Raw genomic sequence first — 7,183 nt, 5'->3', positions numbered from 1 at the left:
TGAAACACAGTTTGGCAACAATGTCACAGGATGAGAGTGGATGCTTCCACAAATGGAGATTCTCATTATTCTGAATTGGTTTCACACAAAAACAGTACCGTGAAGTGAAGTGTAGCTCTGTCCAAACCAAAAACACCTTTAAACTGCTGAAGAACTTAATCAGGGTGGAGGCTAAAACAAAACACGTGGCTAAAGACCCCTGTACTGAAGGATAGAGAGCCCCAACAACCAAATAAGATAAACAGGGTTTTCATTCAGCGCCAGGAATGAAAGGAGAAATGAAGAGACTTGTAACGAGATACATAGTCAAGGAAATGCTGCCACTGTCTACTGCAGATTTGCCATCATATAGACCAGGAGTCGGCAACCCACCTTAAATGGTGCCTGAGGCGGAAGAATGTAACTGCTGCACCATTTAAGGTGGAACTGGAAAATTCTAATGAGAAGCCGACTACAGCTTCACAACGTTTTAGTGTTTGACAGTGTCTCATTGCAGATTAAACGTATCAAGAAACCAGTTGGAGTCATTTATAAATGCTAATAAATTAATTCGTCTCCAAATTATCAATTGGACTATAATCTTCTATTGCACAAACACATATGGACTTGTTCTGAGAAAATAGTAGCACCAAATATAGTGACATTCATTTCATACATGTTTAATGTTGCTGTTTCTGGTACATTTTGTTTCTAAATAAACTAAGGAAGAAGAACGATCGTCTACTATTTTTGTACTTTCCAGATATGTTTATAGCTTTGATTCCAGTATGTTTTGTATGGGTTTTAGAATGTAACTTAAAAGTAATGAGGTTTGAGATTCCATTTTCCAGAAAGTAATGAGTAAAGTAATCCCATTACAATTGTAGTTAAGTACTGAGTAATCGGTAATGGATTACTTTTTTTGAGTCACTACCCCAAAACTGTTCATGACTGCATGAGTGCACAGTAAAATCTGTCATGTGACATAAGCTGTTGTGACATTATGCATTAGTTATGTAAAGAAAGTATAAATATATTCTGATCACGATAATCAACAACATAGATTTTCATGAATGTTTGATTAATAACTAATACTTTTCAGAATATAATTAAAGGAATTATTCCTAAAAAGTAACAAATATACTGTTGTCCACTCACCCCAGACGTAATCTATCAGCCAAGACTTGTTTGGTGTCCAAATTCAGCTTCTTTAGCTTAGAACTGGAGCTACAGGGCTAATCTAGCTAACAAACAGTAGGAGTGAATAGTCACCCAAATCTTTTCTGTAAATCCATCTCCAAAACTTGTCTCAACCTCCCTTAAACCTCATCCAGGTCTTTATGAAGGTGGTGCAGGCTTGTAGCTGTGGTTTGGAACACAGTGTGATTTACTGTGAGATATAAACATGAACTAAACTCCACTGTGTAGCTGAACTCTGCACTCAGACCCTTCAGATAAACAGGTGTTGTGCTGGAGTCTGACTTGTCCACACAATCCATCTTCCCTTTACGTTCATGATACACAGTCATACAATAGCAGTGGAACTTTGACTGGACTTTTGTCTCCAAAGGCCCTGAGAACCTTGTTAAGACACACAGCATCTCAGTCTACATGAAGTATAGAGATTTTATGTCTCTCTTTGAGCTGCAAGTGTGTTCAGTGGCCTGTGGTGTCGCTGTGTGTTGTCTAATTCTAGACTCACAGTAATGATGTGTATTTCAGGATGGAGAAAGAGTGGTAATCTGTAATCTGATTACTGTATTTTTTTCTCAGTCTCAGTTACTTAACACTATTACATGTTCTACATTGCTACTCAAGTCTGCTGATGTCTGCTAAATCTTCTGTTTACCTCACTATGGTGGAATCAGACAGTTACACTATTTTTATTTGCTTTGTAATCACATCTTTGTTGCTGATGTTGGTATATAAAACAGGGTGATTAAAAAAGATTCATCCGATTTCAAAATGATTTATTTCGCTTGTAAATCATTACAGAACAATACAGTAAACTGTAAATGGTTTAAATGATCATAAAGTTTATTATGTAATTTTACAAGTGCTCAATATGAACCTCCTCCAGCTGTACAGACAACAACAACACCATTCCATACTCGATTGAGCATGTCGGGTGTCACTGCACTCACAGCTCTTTCAGTGAGATTTCGGAGATCATCCAGTGTTGTTGGGAGTGGAACATAAAAAGAATCCATAACAGACATAAGACGTGAGATCTGGTGATGCTGGTGACTTTTTTCTTGGAACGGTTGGTACCAATGACCAAAACTCTAAGCTGTTGGAGGTTCACTGCCAGACTGACAGTCAGAAACTCTGTGTCCCTTCTTTCAATTGGTAGGTGGTTCCTTGGCGCCTCACGGCTGTAGAAATATGGCGCTTTAAAATCGGATGAATCTTTTTGAATCACGCTGTATTTCTACTAAAGCTAAAAAGCAGTAAATTGGCAATTTACACATCAGTTTATTCACCATTGCCAATATCTCAAAAGGTGCCTCCATGATGGTGGAGCACTCCACCAGTTTTTTAAAAAATTCCTCCATAATTCACTGTGTGAAGTGTAAACAGAGTGATTCAGAATGGTTTGGTGTGAAATGGTTCAGATGTCTTCACAGTGGTGCTGATAGGAACCAGGGGTCGCCATGACTACAACACTTTTTATTTACTATCCACAACCACCAGTGAACCTACACATGTCTGCTGAGTTTATATGGAATGTTGATGATGGAAAATAGTGGAAAATCTAAAATAATTCCTTTTTTGGGGACTACTGGGTGCTTCAACAAGTGTTTTTCAGACTCTGGTCACCTTCTGGAAAGGATTAAGTCAAAGTAAAGACTATATCTGAGTGCAGAAACAGTACATGTATTAGATGGGTAAGGTTAAGTTTAGAGTTTGGGTTATTGGCTGTGTATACTGGGTACATTATGCTAAAGGCTAGGCTGCTACCCTGTACGTTTAACTGTCACAGGAGCAGCCAAGTAAAGCTTCACAAGCTACACAATCAATAAGTACAACTTTCCCAGAGTTTCCTATCACACTCCTATTGTCTACGGCTCATCCTGGTTCAGATATGAAACAAAAAATAAAGAGAGATTTTAAGATAAATATAATAGAATTCATTCAGCGACAAATGAACGACTGATATGTGTCCTCAGTGCAGACATTAATTCAGTTGATCATGATGTTCTTCTGTTTATCTGTCCTCTGTTGGTATCACTGCCATAGTGGTACATATTTACTTCACATAAAAGATCCCATCATAAATCTCTTCCATATAGATCACACCTCATATTATCAGTGAATATTAATCTTATACTACATTTCTCACACAAGCTGCCCCCAAGATTCACTTCTTACTCCCCACATTTTCATCAGATAGTAGTGATGTTACTACTGACACTGAAGCTCTGGAGCAAAAAACCAACACACTTGACTTTGAAGCTTTGTATCAATGTTTGGTTCATTTTGTTTGTGGTCAATGACGTCTAAAGCTACTTCGGGGACACAACCACGTGACTGCTTTGGAGACGGATTCAAAATAAGTGAATTGGAGTGGGTGTATGAAGCAGATACTAAATGAGTATTTATTGATTTAGATTTCATATATAAACACCTTGATTATGAAAGAATGTGTGGAAGGTGATGTTGAATGAGATTATGCTGGTCTTGTGTTTTCTGTGTTTACATTCCAGATTCCATCCTGTGGCTCCGCCCCTCCTGCTCCCAGATCCTGCTGTGTTCCACTCTATGGTTTCACCTCCTCCCACCTGTTTAAAAGGCGCCCCGGCCCCCAGCAATGAAAACCTCTGTTAACCCTGCGAGCCCCTCCTGGTCCTACACTACTGTTTCCACGGCTGAGATGCAGGGATGTTTTTATTGTTATGAACAGGGTCACCTTATTGCGGAATGTTCCGCTCTCACACATATACGTTCTCACTTGAGTTCCCCAACTAAGAAGGTAGATGCTTTGAGTACGTTACCTTCTGATGAACTGCACATTCAGCCAAGTACTCTGACCTGTTCTGACATTAAGCCTGAGTTTAAACCTTTCATGTTCAGTGGGTCTGTTTCCTTGTCCGAGTCCAGTTATGAGAGGCAGCCACTCCCTACAGCCGGTACATACTGACTATTTACAATATATACAATATACACACAGTTATTAGGGGCTGAGTCAGAGTCAAATACAGGCAAAGTCAGCAAGAAGTGAACAGGAAAAGAATGAAGAACTACAAAGTGAACACAACAGGCTAAACAGTGATGATGAGGAAGTCTCCTTCTGACCAGGACGCCGGGCGCCTTTTGAGGAGGTGGGAGGAGGCGAAATCATGGAGGATCCAGGAGCGGGAAGGGCGGAGCCACGGGATGGAATCTGGAACATACACACAGAACACATAAGACCAGGTGAAAACACGAGACATAACAGGGCCTCTGATGTGATGTCACTTTTTATCATCTCCAACATGTTTATGTCACTGTTTAACTTTATTGCTTTGGAAATGAATCATATGCTGTTAAATCACTAGGAGACAAAGATTTGGATGTTTATCCTAAAACATCCCCATGAAAAAGTGTAGATTTATAGCTGCTATTCTTGCTTTTAACCACCAGGTGTCCTTAAAGTTCTCTGGTTTTAAAAGCTTTGAGCGACAAACCCTTTTCTGGTACAGTTTAAAGCAGTGTTTCTCAGTCCTGGTCCTGGAGGCAGACTGTCCTGCACATTTCAGTACTTGCCATGCTTTGACCCGCCCACTTCAACTCAGTAAAAGGCTAATAATGAGCTGATTGGTTGGATCAGGTGTGCTTGGAGCAGGAAGAACACTAAGAAGTGCAGGGCGGTGGGCCTCCAGGACCAGGACTGAGAAACACTGATATAAAGGAACTTTCACTGATTCAGGAAGCTTCGTTTTACCATCACCATCAAATGAATGCTTTATTTTACCAGGTCATTCAGAGCTCATCATGATGCAGTCAAGTGGATATTGCTTTTCTACATGTAGGTGAGGGAGAATATAAATAGACTTAGTGAAGCAGGTTCAGGTGTGTCTCTTTAGTCTTAGTGCATTCCAGTGATTCCAGCTCCCCCTGGTGGTTCACAGCTACACTAACAATGCTCCTGGCTGCTACTTACACACTCACAAGTTCTTGTGATATTTGCTGTATTTTTTGATTTATTGAGAATTATTTTACAGTTTTTTTTCTTTTTTACATTCAGAAATGACAAACAGCTTTTATGATAGGTCGGCATGGTCCATCACTTTGCTGACAAAATGTTTTTTTTTCCAGTAACCTACTGAGTACCTAAACAAACATCTAACAAAAACACTGCACTGCAGAGTATCTGAACTAACAGCTCTGTATGAAGAATTAAATATGAACCGAAAGTCAGCACATCTCAGCCTACCGACCACAAAAGGATCAAAAATGGATGCAGATAAATCAGAGAGCAGGAAGCCGACAGAGGGCATGATCAAGGTAGGACTGTCTCCATCATTTTGGCAGTAATATTTTAGGTGAACAACATTAAATACTACATAAGTAGCTTTAGTAGGTACAGTATGGAACTGGATGTACTGACTACATGGAACAGTAAAGTACCATAAAATACAATAAGCTATTTCTTTTGAACCATTTCAAATGACTGATAAATAAAGCTAATTCAATCTTATGTTGCAGGATAGGGATGTAGCACAACCCCACTATGTAGCACTAGCACTAAACACTCACAGTTTAGAGCTAAAAAATAGTGTAAGTAGTATATCAGTACACAGAAAATAATTAGGGATAAAGGGAATAATTAGCTTTTCAGTGCAGGTGGATCTGAGCCTTCATTAAAGTTATTAACTTTTGAATAATACAGCTAAATGTGAATTGAAGCAAACTGATCTGTTAATTTTCTTTTTTTCTTAATATTGAAAAGCTTCAAAATCACAATCAGAGCTTAAGATAAACAAAATCAAAATAAATGATGGTTAAGAATGTAAATGCTCAGTTTTAGTAGCCTCTACATACAGTAAGTCTCTATACCATACAGGATCCCAGACTTCCTGACTGGGAGAGCTGAGTCTGTCAGGATCAGTAAGACCACCTGCAGCACCACCACACTGAATGTTGTGTTATCCTGTCTTGTTAGAGCATCATCTGTATATTTATCATTCTGTGTGTTTATTGTGTTGTGTATGTACTGCAGGGGTTTCACAGACTAGTGGACTTTTCAGCTTTACGACTCCACAACGTCACTTTAAGCTTGATGTCGAACAGTCACTGATTTCGTGATTATGATACACAACCTGGACACCTCAGAGAGGATCTCCGTATCTCTGGTTCCCTGAAGGCGAGCAGTGCGATCCAGGGCTCTGCTGACCTGTGGAATTTGGCCTTGTCACAGATTTTTAAAGTCTCTTGTTGCTTGTTGTCCCTTCTCCTGTGGTTTTATTCACGATGTCATCAGCGATTAGTTGACGTCGATCCGACTTTCAAAACATAACTGTTGATTTAAGAAATTCTGAAGTCGTGCAGCCCCTAATGTCCTATTCTTTATGTTCATTGTCTGTAGTGAATGAAGGGAGATGTTTAGATGAATTCTGCCTTCTGGACAGCAGATTGGTAATTCCCACCTACCAGCATGGTCTGTGATGGTGACGACCATTGGAGACACATGTTGGAAGTGAAACAGTGCAGTATTGAAAGTTTGAGACACAAAAGAGGATAAAGTCTCTGTGTTGATGATAAATGGCAAACCGAGTAAACAACGATCATTTGTGGATGTCTAAAATGTGTTTAAATATACTCAGTCCATCGGGACATGTTTCAAACATCAATGGATGTCCAAAATCAGTTTTAAAGAAGTCAGTTCATTGGTGACCTGTTAATAACGTCTCTAGACGTCCTAAATCAGTTTTAAAGAAGTCAGTTCATTTGGGATCTATTTATTATGTCAATGGGTGTTTCACTTATAACTTATAATAATGATAATATGATGATCATAATAACAGTACTACTACCACTGCTGCTAGCCTACCACTACTAATACTACTAATAAGAAGATGACGAAGAAGAAAAAGAAGAACCAACAAAAACATCTGTATTCCAGCCCAGCAATGGGAAATTAAAGGCATGGTTTCCAAAACTAATTTTCCAATACAGATTTTTTTTTGTCAAGTCACGTCAACAAAGCTAAGTCTGAAAAAAC

This window comes from Colossoma macropomum, unplaced genomic scaffold (genome assembly GCF_904425465.1).
Source record: "Colossoma macropomum unplaced genomic scaffold, Colossoma_macropomum, whole genome shotgun sequence".
Classification (NCBI taxonomy): Eukaryota; Metazoa; Chordata; class Actinopteri; order Characiformes; family Serrasalmidae; genus Colossoma; species Colossoma macropomum.
This window is presented reverse-complemented; position numbering follows the sequence as displayed.